Below are 11,851 nucleotides of genomic sequence, written 5' to 3'. Positions count from 1 at the left end.
AAAGTTTGAGAACTATATTTGGGACTTTCTTACAACCCAGTGATGAAATACTTATTCATCTTTTAAACAATATTTTATGTTAAATTCTCATTATAGAGTAAAAATAATGTTTTCTGTCATTAATTTTATCTCAACATTATTAAATGCTTCAAATATGTCAATTATACTTAATCAGCTTTATATTTCTGTAAAATACATCATGGGTTTTTATTTATATTTTGAATACACAGTTTCTTTGGAATTATTTAGAAAAGTAAAGTTTGGCATTGAGGTGTGATATGATAAATGTAATTGGGAAACACTGAACAAAATAAAAACATCATAGAACAAAATAATATTGACAGGTGATTTTCTAAGTCAATATGTAGCTGTTAGGGATCTTTATACACAGTAGCCTCAGTTTTAGTTTGACAACATTTTATTACTATTAAGAGTGATGTACAGAGACCGACTTTGTAATGATCAGCACTGCACTATTGCACAGCTTTTGGTAAAAGTATCAAACCAAAGGTTGAATTACTCAAGACCCAAATTTGATGGCTCCATTTGTAACTACTGTACAGGATATGACTCATAAGTGCACATTTTCCACATCTCAACTGGTTTACATCAGCAAATCAGAAACAGTTTCCCATGTGCCTCAGAAATAGTTTAAACTTCTTTTGAGACCATATTTCAACAGCTTTAGGCAAAACACCTATGACTGCAAGAAACTGATGGGTGAGAAGGGCAAGTATTACTGTGGAAGAACATAGTCCTGCTGTGAAATGAATAAAAAAGGAATCTTCTTCTTTGGATAAATGGAAAGTAATGAAATGTAGGTAATACATCTTTGTTAGCTGCCTCCTTTTGGATAGCACAAGGATAAAGCAGATGGTCTTTCTCTATGGATATGAACTCATTCTAACGGTGCCTTCACACATACACTACAACAGATTAACAGTATCCTCTATTTGGTTCCAGTGCTGAAACTATCCAGCTTTTTATGATTTCTTTGTTACTGTTTTATTTTGTTTGATTTTTTTATAAAAATTCTATATTTTATGAACAAGAAAAATTTATATTACAAATCATCTATGTCTGCCCAACTCATGTTCTACCACATTTCCTCAATATCTTTTGTTGTCACCAAAGTATCTTTGAGCACTTAAACTTTTTAATGGCTATATTGGTGTTAAATAGATTTAAGGACTGTAGTATATGATTATAATAATAAATTTAAAGATATTATTAAAAGATATGACCACTGACAGAAAAAAATAAGGCAACCCTTATCAGGCCTGCCAATCCTGAGCAATAGTAAAAAAAATTTTCAAGATATTTGAGGAAAAGAGCAAGAAGTTTTGTGGTATATGAACCTTGCATGTCTCCCAGAAAGAAGCACAGAGAATTATTCAAAACAGAAGTTGTCTCCAAGAATCAAGAACTATGGTAGCCGAGAAGAGAGATAATTATATCTTCTACAAAGAACAACCCTGGAAGTCAACAATTGAGTTATAGAGAAAAGAAGACCCCCAAGGATCTCCACAGAGAAACCTTCTAAGCAAGAAGGTTCACCAAGTAAAGAAAAGAATAACTACTCCATTAAAAATTATGAAATAAGATAGGATATTGAGACCTTGCAATACTGGAGTCTTGCATTTCTTACATGTGTTTCATTCCATTGTTTATGCCTATCCTTCCCATTGGCACTATGTTTATCTATTAGAGACTGTTTGTCAAGTTGCCAGGAAGGTGAAGAAAATCACAGGGAGATTATTTATAGCTATCATTTTCACTCTGCTGTCTCTAAGATGTTCTTTTGAAGTGATTACGTCTAATTGTTAAATATTAAATAAAAGCAGAGTCATGGGGACTCATGAAAAGCATACCCATGAGTAACCCCAGTACCTCTAAAAGCAGACACGTTCTGGAGGACCCAACTTGCTAGAACAAGTGTTAATTGCAGAATTAGTAGCCCAGAGAAGGTGTTTTATAAATACAGAAGAATGATGTAAAAGAAATGTAGTGAATTTATTCAACAAGTTAGAGAAACAGGTTAATTAGTAACCTACTTATTCAATGATATATCAGAAAAAAAGAGTGATATTTTATCTTTATCTACGTTGTATTGCTTAAGGAATCAATAGAAAATTAGGTTCTGAAATATAATTTCACATACATATACATACACAAACATGCATATATACAAACCTATGTGTGTAGATATGCACATGTTTATATTTCTTAAGACTGTTTCATAGCAAGGAAGACTACCAAATCTAGATTACATACCCTTAGCAATTAAAACTGCAAAAAGACTTCATTTTATCATGAATTCACATGTATTTGGTGGTGAAATAAAATTAAATTATAATTACTATTTTTACTATGACTGCTTGTATTTTATTAAGGTAATTAAATATAGAAATAAACAAAATTAAACCATTACAAAAAATCCACATAATCATTTTCACTTCGGTTTCCAACACAATCGTATTATCACATACTTTTAAACAGCAAAAATACTTTTGTACAATGTATTTGGACATACTTAAAATGCAATTGACTTCAGTATGTTCAACAATTTTAGAGATGACATATGGATGAAATGTAAACTTAATATAAACTATCTTTTTTAAAAAAATCTCTCTAAACTTTTAATAAAAAGTAACGTTAAATAGAAAGCTACCATTTAACAATTGAGAAATCCACTGAGAAACTGAATGTATCATATTTCTCTATTCAGCCTCTTTTTTGACTTAAAGAATCAAATTATTAGGGTGGAGAACAAATTAGCAAGCTAGAGGTGGAAAATATGCCATGGATTTATGGAAGCCCACAGCATGAGGGTACTCAGTATAAGCAGCTTCTTAACCTTATTTCAGTGTTGTTAATGACATCTTCCTGGGTGAGAAGTTAAAATTTCTAAAGAACACTTTTCACCATTATTTTGGGACAGAAGCAGAGCAATTAGTACTGAGATTTTACAAATAATTCTGTTGGCATTAATCCTGACCCTGGATTTGTGCCTATGAAAGATGCTCCCCTCAAACTGGGTCCACAATGGATCCAAGTGAAAAAAAAAAAAAAGCTAGATGGAGTTAGGGTCTTGTCCTCCTTTGTTCAGAGGCACAAGCCAAGGTGTATATTTCTTCTGTATCCTTAGCACATCAGCTCATTTCAACTGGTTGAAAAACCAGATAGAAATACAGTAAATGTGATGTAAGCTTTTATCTTTGTTAATATTCTCCAGAAGTTTGGCAATTGGAATTTGAGAGAAAGAAATTCTCCTTTCATCAAATTTCTGGGAGCTTATCTACTTCCAATAATAGTAAGTTGGCAAAGCATCAATCAGATCATCCCCAGGAAATACAATATGGCCTTTCCTCAGGTAGTGCCAGTGTGCCTCCACAGTGATATGTAAGTGGGAAGGCACTTGAAGAATTTCTTAATGATGATTAATCAGAAAGGAAACTAATCATGTAGTAAGCAGCTTGTTGAGATCAACTTCCTCAGAACAGCACAACACATATTGGGAAAAAAAAATCTATATCATTAGTTATCTTGCTCTATGGCGCCATGAAGTTTTGGCATATCTTTGACTCATTGAAGAAATCATTCTCTTTAGAAATTGAAGTGTTCTCTGGCTTGGTGGAAGAATGAAAAAGCAGCATACTTGTAAAGGGTCATTGGAAACCCTCTCTAAATGAGGCTGTTGTATACCGTTTGACCCAGCAATACCACTTCTAGAGTCTATATCCCAAAAATCCACATGTACAAACCAGGAAAAGAACTCACATGTACAAAAATATTTATAGGAACTCTTTCTGTGGTGGCAAAGAATTGGAAATTGAGGGGATGTCCCTAAATTGGGGAATGGCTGAACAAGTTGTGATATATGAATGTAATGGAATACTATTGTAGTATTAGAAATGATGAGCAGGCAGACTTCAGAAAAACCTGGAAAGACTTATATGAACAGATGATGAGTGAAATGAGCAGGACCAGGAGAACACTGCACACACTAATAGCCACACTGTGCAGTGATTGATCTTGATAGACTTAGCTCTTCTCACCAATGCAAGGATCTAAGGCAATTCTGAAAGACTCACATATCCATATCCAGAGAAATAACTTTGAGTCAGAATGCGGATGGAAGCTTACTATTGACAATATTTTTCTTTTATTCCTTTGTTATATTTTGTTTCTTCTTTCTTGTGTTTCTTCCTATTAGTTCTAATTCTTCTTTACATCATGACTAATGTGAAATATGTTTAATATGAATGAATAAGCAGAGCCTGTATCAGACTGCATGTCATCTTGGGGAAGGGAGAGGATAGGGTTGGGGAGAAAATTCAAAACTCAAAATCTTATGAAACTGAATGCTGAGATCTAAAAATAAATTAATTACTTATACAAAATAAATGAGTCTGTAGTAAAACTGATATCTGACAAATAATTCATATTTGAAAGTAAGTAGCAGTTCTGAGAGACCTAGTTAGCAGTGGTTCAGAACACATCTCCTTCAAATCCAACATAAATTGGTTTACTCAGGTTGGCCAATTTACTAGAAATTTCAGAGCATATAATACGCAATAAGGAAGGTCGTATAATAGACATTTTATTTTTAGCAATTCTGCCAACTAAGTGCATAATATAAAGATCCATTTTTTCTCCTTAGAAATAATCTGAAAGCTGCTTTTTCTCAGTTCTAGATAACTCCATGGTACAGTTTTAAGTGGAGAAATCTGAACAGCTGATTGTTATCGTCAAGATTTTCTGATCCCCCTTCTCCTTTAATATCTTTAATTATATGAGTCTTGCAGAACTTTCTTGATAGTTTTATAGCCTATTATCTTGTAATTTGGGGACCAAAATTTCCATCACTTCCTTAATAGTTTATGAAATCAATCTACTTCTTCATAGGCCATGAAACAATTGTCATGTTTCTTAAAGTGCTGCCAGTATTTTCTTAGAGGCATTCTCAATTGAAAATAGGCAGTAACTTTATTCCACAGCTTGGTGGCCCTGAACGGTCCTGGGTTCATACCCTTCCACCCCTCCACTCCTGACTTTCCATGTTCTACACAGGATTCACTAGTGCCCTCCTCTCTCCTCTAGCACCAACTCTCTGCTGCCCTCAAAGAGCAGTTTAATAGCCCTGGCAAGGTTGTGGATTTCCTGCTGGCAGTGCCACATGATGCCTTAGGAGAGTAGGAAGCTTGTAAATAATTTTTAAAGCTACTTTTTATAGCTTCATGTCAGAGTATTAAGATTACTCCATTTGTTCAATTAGAAATATCTACTTGAGAAACAGAGTGATGCTCTTCATTCAGTTGGTAGTATGATTTAATTAATTGTATTAGTAGATAACACACTGTGAAATTCATATACAATGTAAAGTTAAAGCATTTTTATTGAAGAGATACCATGTACCTGTGTTTCATCAACTGATTCTACCAGAATATTATAAAAAGAGATGCAAAATCCTTGCTTTCCATGATAAATAGCAGGGAAAGGACACAACAAATGCAATCTGTGAGTACACCCAGCTGCCTGGGGACCCAGCTAGCTGGGTAACTCAGCTCCTCTTTCCTTATCTTTCTACCCCTCCCCTTCCTTCTCCTTTCCAAAGGAAGGTAAGTTTGGATGGCCAGAGGATTGCCAGTTAGATTCTTTTCTTTCCCCCACTTCCCCTCCCCTTCCCTTCCCTTCTCTTCCATTTACTGCTCTCTGAAGCTCATAGATTGGACACCACTAGCATGCTGCCCAAACTCCACTTACAGGCTGTTTTCTGGACCCTCCTGGCTTAAGACTGATTATCAATAGTTAACTGTTGCTGTTTCCCTCCCAGTCTGATGTAATTATTTTCTTTGCCTCATTAAAGGGACCCTCCCCTGACTATTTCTTAAACAAGTTATTACTGAATGGAAGTTACCTCACCCTAAGTGAGTACCTAGGAGACCTGGGCCTAAAGGGGCCAAGGTTTTCCATTGCATCCTGGGCCATCTCCAGTAATCTTGATGAATATCTGGACACTGGATTCAGATGGCTCTGGAGGAGAAGTGAGGCTGGATGAGAAGTGACCTTGCACAGCCTTCCCTCACTCAAAACAAAGTCAAGTACAAATCATTTCATCATTTCTCTGATGGCATGGTCTTCTTCAGCAATGAAGGACAAACACAGTATGATGCATGATGGCAATAAAATTAGAATCTTTTGCTGATTTTGTTTTACTAAGTGAATCTAATTGAATAATGTGATTAAAGAAGATCTCTCCCACCCATTGATGAGACTGTCCATTGAGGGAAGCTTGATTAGGGGAGTTGTTTTGTAGGAGGGTCCCAAGTACCTTTTATTTTTTTTTTCTATTGAGGCACTGAGTCAGAGGGTTAGTATTTGAATACTCTGAGGTTGAGGTTTTATTTTGTTTGGTCAGAAGACTACTCTGGGAAGCTGCTAAGGAGCCTCTTGGCTTTGAAAAACCCAGATGTTCTCTCTCTAATAAAGATGTATGTATGATAATGGTCACACATTTTGGAGGTATGTGTGTCATCTTTTGATTTCTCTGTATTTTCTCTGAAGTTCAGGGTGCTGACTTTTTCCTCTGAACTAACTGAATGATAAATGTGCTCAATTGAAGTGATTGCTCACCTCTCAAAGACTGACTTTCCTTTTAGAGAAACGGATAAAAGAACCTGTGGTAGCAGGCCCCACTGTGTATCTTGAGGTGCTTACTGATACATGGTGCCAAATGGATATTCCTGAAATTGAATCTAACCATATCTCTTGTAATACAGAGTTCTCAGTCTGGTATTCAAAACTATCCATACTTGGAAACTCAGCTACATTTCCAATCTCATTTCAAATTGTATCCCTTTATTTACTCTCTGTTTAAGCAAATGGTATTATTAAATAGTCTGTTCTTCAGAACTCTTTCTTTTTTTACTGAAACTTATAAAACTTTTATAGCATAGGCAGACCTGCTAAAGCTCACATTTCTCTGCCAGAGACTTCAAAAATACTTTCATGATATAGCACAGCATAGGATTGTTTAGTGGAAGTTGCAAGCATGTTTGGTGGCCCCTTATGGCAAGTTCAGGGGAGGACATTAAGAAGAGTTGCACAGGAAGAGCACCTGATTTGGGTTGTGATGCAAATCAGTGTAAAGAGCATGAAAAATTGATAAGATTCTAGGACCTTTTGAATGTGCTTTGGAATGAACTATTTGTAAAATTTCCGTGAGGATCAGGATTTTTTTTTCCCTTTGTATCTGATGTATCTAGCATAGTACATTAAGCAACATCATGAATAATAAATGCTTATGAAAATGAATTGGATTTTAATTTTTACTAATACTGTTCCCAGCTTTGAGTGCATAGACATTGCTATTCATGTCTCTCTCCATTCTTCCATGCTGAATCATGCTCTATTTTGTCTTCTTTTTTCCATTTTCCCTTCTGTCATTAAAGTTCAAAATAGTAGGAATTAATGAGGATTAAGAGATCTGGTAAGGAACTAGCTAGTTGTTGGGGTAGAAAGAGGGGATAAGAGCTCATTTATTTGTATTTCTCCATTTCAAGCCCCCATTCTTGCTTTGAATTACCTAGAGAAAAAGAGAGAAAAGACAAAAAATAGTTTCAACAGAATCAAGGGGAATAAGAAACATTCAGTGTTCTTGAGTTAGAGTGACATAGAGAAAATATCACTAGATTTGAGTAAAAAGCAAAGTTCAAATTTTGCCTTTCTGAATTTCAGCTTCTATATATTTAAAATGAGAGATTTGACTAGATAACCTCTAATATCTTTCCCAATTCTAAAACCTATAACTCTGATCTTACTTCAAGTCCTTAGTGCCTTGAATATTATATTGAGAAAATTCTAAGAGGTGAAATCCTTAACTCAATGTTTTTTACTAGTATTCTCTGAATCAGAAGTTTACTACCTTCAAGGAATGGTCTAAATATATTTTGCAGTAAGAAGGGAGATATTTAAACATTTGTTTATCCACAACAAAAAAGACAACTACAAAACTAATGTCATTTTGCATTTTTAATAACTTCAGAAAGACCTATTACAGAGGAGTGGAATATGGGAGGGTGGCCAATGGGCATCACTTGAAGCTTGTTCTCATCAATATGGGCTCAAAGAGAGAGTAATATACACAATCTGCTGATTATAGAAATCTATCTTAAATGACAGGGCAGGAGGAGGGGAAGAGATTAAGTAAAGGAGGAAGGGGAATTAGGGGAGGTGGTAGACAGAAGCAAAACACTGGTGAGATAGGAAAGGGTAAAACGAGAAAAAAGACAAACAGGAGGAAGGACAGTATGAAGGGAAGTACACTGGAAATAATTAAAACTATGAATGTTTCTTCTTCTACAACTGTGATTAATATGGTAATATAGTTTACATTATAGCATATGAATAAATTAGATCAAATTGTTTGCCATTTACAGAAGAGGGGACAAGAGGAAGGGAGGGACAAACATTTCAAATTTAAAATCTTGTAAAAAGGAATTCTAATTTTTTTCTTGATGTGTAATTGTGGGGGAAAATACAATATTATTTAAAAAGAAAAAAAATCAGAGGCAAGGAAGTGATCAATTTTCATCTTGCCACTGTAAATAATTACAAGTCATTGTAACTTATGTTATGGAATAGACAGTCCTAGGATTCAAAAGATTCCAAAGCTACATGATTACACACGTATGATCTGTATCAAATTGTTTGCCTTCTAAAGGAGAGGGAGGGGTATGAGAAAATTTCAAAGGTAAAATTTAAATATACATATGCAATTACATATGTACATATGTATAATTTACATGTAATTGAGGAAAAAAGTAAAAAAGATTCCATAAAAAATAAAAGCATCTCTTTTTGGAACAATAGAAATTTTCACATGATATCATATGAAAGCTCTTAGCCTATATAGTTTAAAATGTGACAATCACCATTCCTTTCTGAAATATTTGCATAACTGTTTGGGCTATTTGGTTCTAACTCAAATGCCTGAAGTTCTTTATGTTTATTGATGTCTACAGTTGTGGCACTTTTCATATGAAAACATCAGAAATGTAAAAAAATAGCTTTTTACAACCCAGTAGCTGCATGAAAATTAATGCAAGCCCTACACTGAAATACTCTAAGACAGGGACCATTTTACAAGATAGAATAATTTAGCTATAGCATACAAATACAAGCCTAGAAAAGCTTTTAGTCATTCTTCTTGCAGTCAAAGTAATTAGGGTTGTCAAATTCCACAGTGCCAAGGGATTCTTGTCCATAGGTTTCCTTATGTCTGTGTTTGAGTCCTCTGTCTGTAGTTGTCAATATAACCATGCTCATTATCATCAGTGTCTGTGAAAACACCATAGGTTTTGGCTTAAAATTCCTCTGTGTTTCAAGAACCTCATCTTTCTGCTGCCTTGCAGTTTGTGCTCCACTCTAACAGTTAGAAAACTATAAACATCATGATAACATGTTCGAAATAAAGAATAGAAGTGAAACCACTTATTAAATAACAAAGACAATGCATTGCATTTTATCATTGTAATACTGTTTGGTCTGGAATATGATTATGACTGGTTTGTCACTTCATGAAAGGCTGTTTCAAAGAAAAAAGGATATTTTGTGGGCATAAATTATTTGAATTTTATCAGGTGCTTTGTCATAACATCCTTGAAGAAATATAAGAGATGGTAGGAAAGTATTGATAGCATAATTATGTAATCAAGTGTTTTGTTGCTTTTTAATTATATACGTATATATATATACATACACACATATATATATACATATATATATATACATATATAATGAATTCATAGAAAGAAAATAGTCAAAAACTACATCAGAAAGCTGGTAGGTATCAAATATACCATCTGAGGGAATCATTGTGTAAAACTGGGTTATTTTAGTTTGTTGTTGTTTTTTTTAACCAAGAAAAGAAAATACATTTGACAGTGATGACAACTGAACATTTAAAACTAGAAGGTAGAGGAGGACAAGAAGTACACAAAAGATACATCTAGAATCCACATAGTTATGGAAGTGACAGATTTGGTTAGTCTATTGTCAAATAAAAAACCACGAGCCAGAATCACTCAATTCTGATGGAAATCCTAAGCTGTCTATTTAGAGCTAGAAACCTTTGCACACTACAGTATTATTTTAGAGTATTGGTCTATTACTTAGTACCTTGGAGTAACTACTTGTTAAATTATACCCTGAAACAAATTTTCTCTTTACCTCTCTTCATCTAGGCTCTTCAAAATCCTTTACAGCATTCTGTTTTTCATTCTGCCCAATAAGCATGCAAACAAACAAAATATGAGGCTACAGCACAAAAATATAGTAATAAACAGTATGTGGTTGAAATTTACAGTACTCTATTTTGCAATATTTTAAATAATGCACTTAACTAGGTGATGAAACATGGCACATAGCCAAATCCTGTCAACAGTCCTTCAAATGCTTACCAGATTTGTGGAGATGATAAATGAATTTTAGATTGATGTTTTAATGTCTACTCAAAGAGAAGGAGTGGGCAGGAGTATTTTCTGTTAATAGTGACATGTTTTCAATATAAGCAACATATTGTAGTGCACAACAGGCTTGACATGTATTCAGGAAGATAGATGGAAATCCCACTTCACTAACTAGCTATACAACTAGTCAAGTCATTTAATCTCTCTGACTATAGTTTTCTCATTTGTAAAATTGTGAAAAAAAAAAAACCCAAAACTATAGCTACCTAAGCCACAAGGCTAGGGTAAAGATCTAATGAGTCAATGTGTGTCTACTCTTCGGTAGATATTTGGTACTGACATTCCTTACTCTAATTATTCCATAGAATATTCTTTATCCACTCTGTTTACTGCAGTGGACCAGAATATAGCTATTTAAAGTGTGCAACATAAGCTTTACAAAAATGTCGTAGGATTTTTGGAATATAAACTCTATTTAACTGAGAAAAATCACAAATAATCATAGGCATATTAGTATAATATCTCTTTTCAATTACATAGAGTAACTTTATACAAATACAATATTCTTAAAAACAAAGATTGTTCCATTCTTATATTTGAATCTGCAGAACTTAACACTGAACCTAGAATATAGTAGTTGATCATTAATTATTGCTTTTAAAATAATAGATTCTCACATTCATTGGTGCTTGTTGATTGATTTTTGTAGTGTTTTAAGGTTTAAAAGGAACTTTCTTCATGACAACTCTATGAGGTAAGTTGTACAAGTATAAATATTACCCATTTTGCGTATGAGAAAACTGAGGTTCAGAGAAACTCAGTGACTTTTCCATAGACAGCAATTCAGTATGGAAGTGAGAGCCAGATGCATGCATTTTGATGTTGGGTTTAGGGTCAGTTTTACTGTTCCCTGGTTCTTTCCGTTACAGAAAAAGTCTCACCTTACGCAGTTGGCTTGGCATTAGGTTAACGTAAAGGTATCAAATGCCGCCTGCCAGAAAAGAACATTTCAATTTTACTATCCTTTTCAGAGAAGTCCCAAGATTGCTCTTACAGGTTGTGATCCCTGGGATCATGCATCTCTTGTTAGTCTAACATTATACCTAGTATCCTGTTCAAGGCTGGGTAAGTTACTTTAGTCTTCTCTAGACCCCTAGAAGAGCAAAAGGAGTAAGGTCTGTGTTATTTCTTCTGCTTGGACCTCAGGTCACTTGGGTTTCTCATCAAAACTGTTGCTTGTCAACTGTCTGCTTCATCAACTTGTCCAGTGCACCATTGGACTCAATCTCAAAGAATCTTATTGCTATGATACTTGTAATCAATTTGTATATGTGAGATTGTAAAATTAGTAAGTATGAGATTCTTTCTTTCCTTCTAGG

At 34.3% G+C, this 11,851-nt stretch overlaps 1 pseudogene; it reads right to left on the bottom strand.

Annotated features, from left to right (window-relative positions):
• Nucleotides 1-2,774: 2,774 nt before the first annotated feature.
• On the bottom strand, nt 2,775-11,256 carry LOC140512319 (DEP domain-containing protein 1A-like; annotated as a pseudogene).
• Nucleotides 11,257-11,851: the final 595 nt, after the last annotated feature.

Source organism: Notamacropus eugenii, chromosome 6, assembly GCF_028372415.1.
Source record: "Notamacropus eugenii isolate mMacEug1 chromosome 6, mMacEug1.pri_v2, whole genome shotgun sequence".
NCBI classification, from domain to species: Eukaryota; Metazoa; Chordata; class Mammalia; order Diprotodontia; family Macropodidae; genus Notamacropus; species Notamacropus eugenii.
The sequence above is the reverse complement of the archived record's forward strand: the minus strand, read 5'-3'. Positions and strand labels throughout refer to the sequence as shown.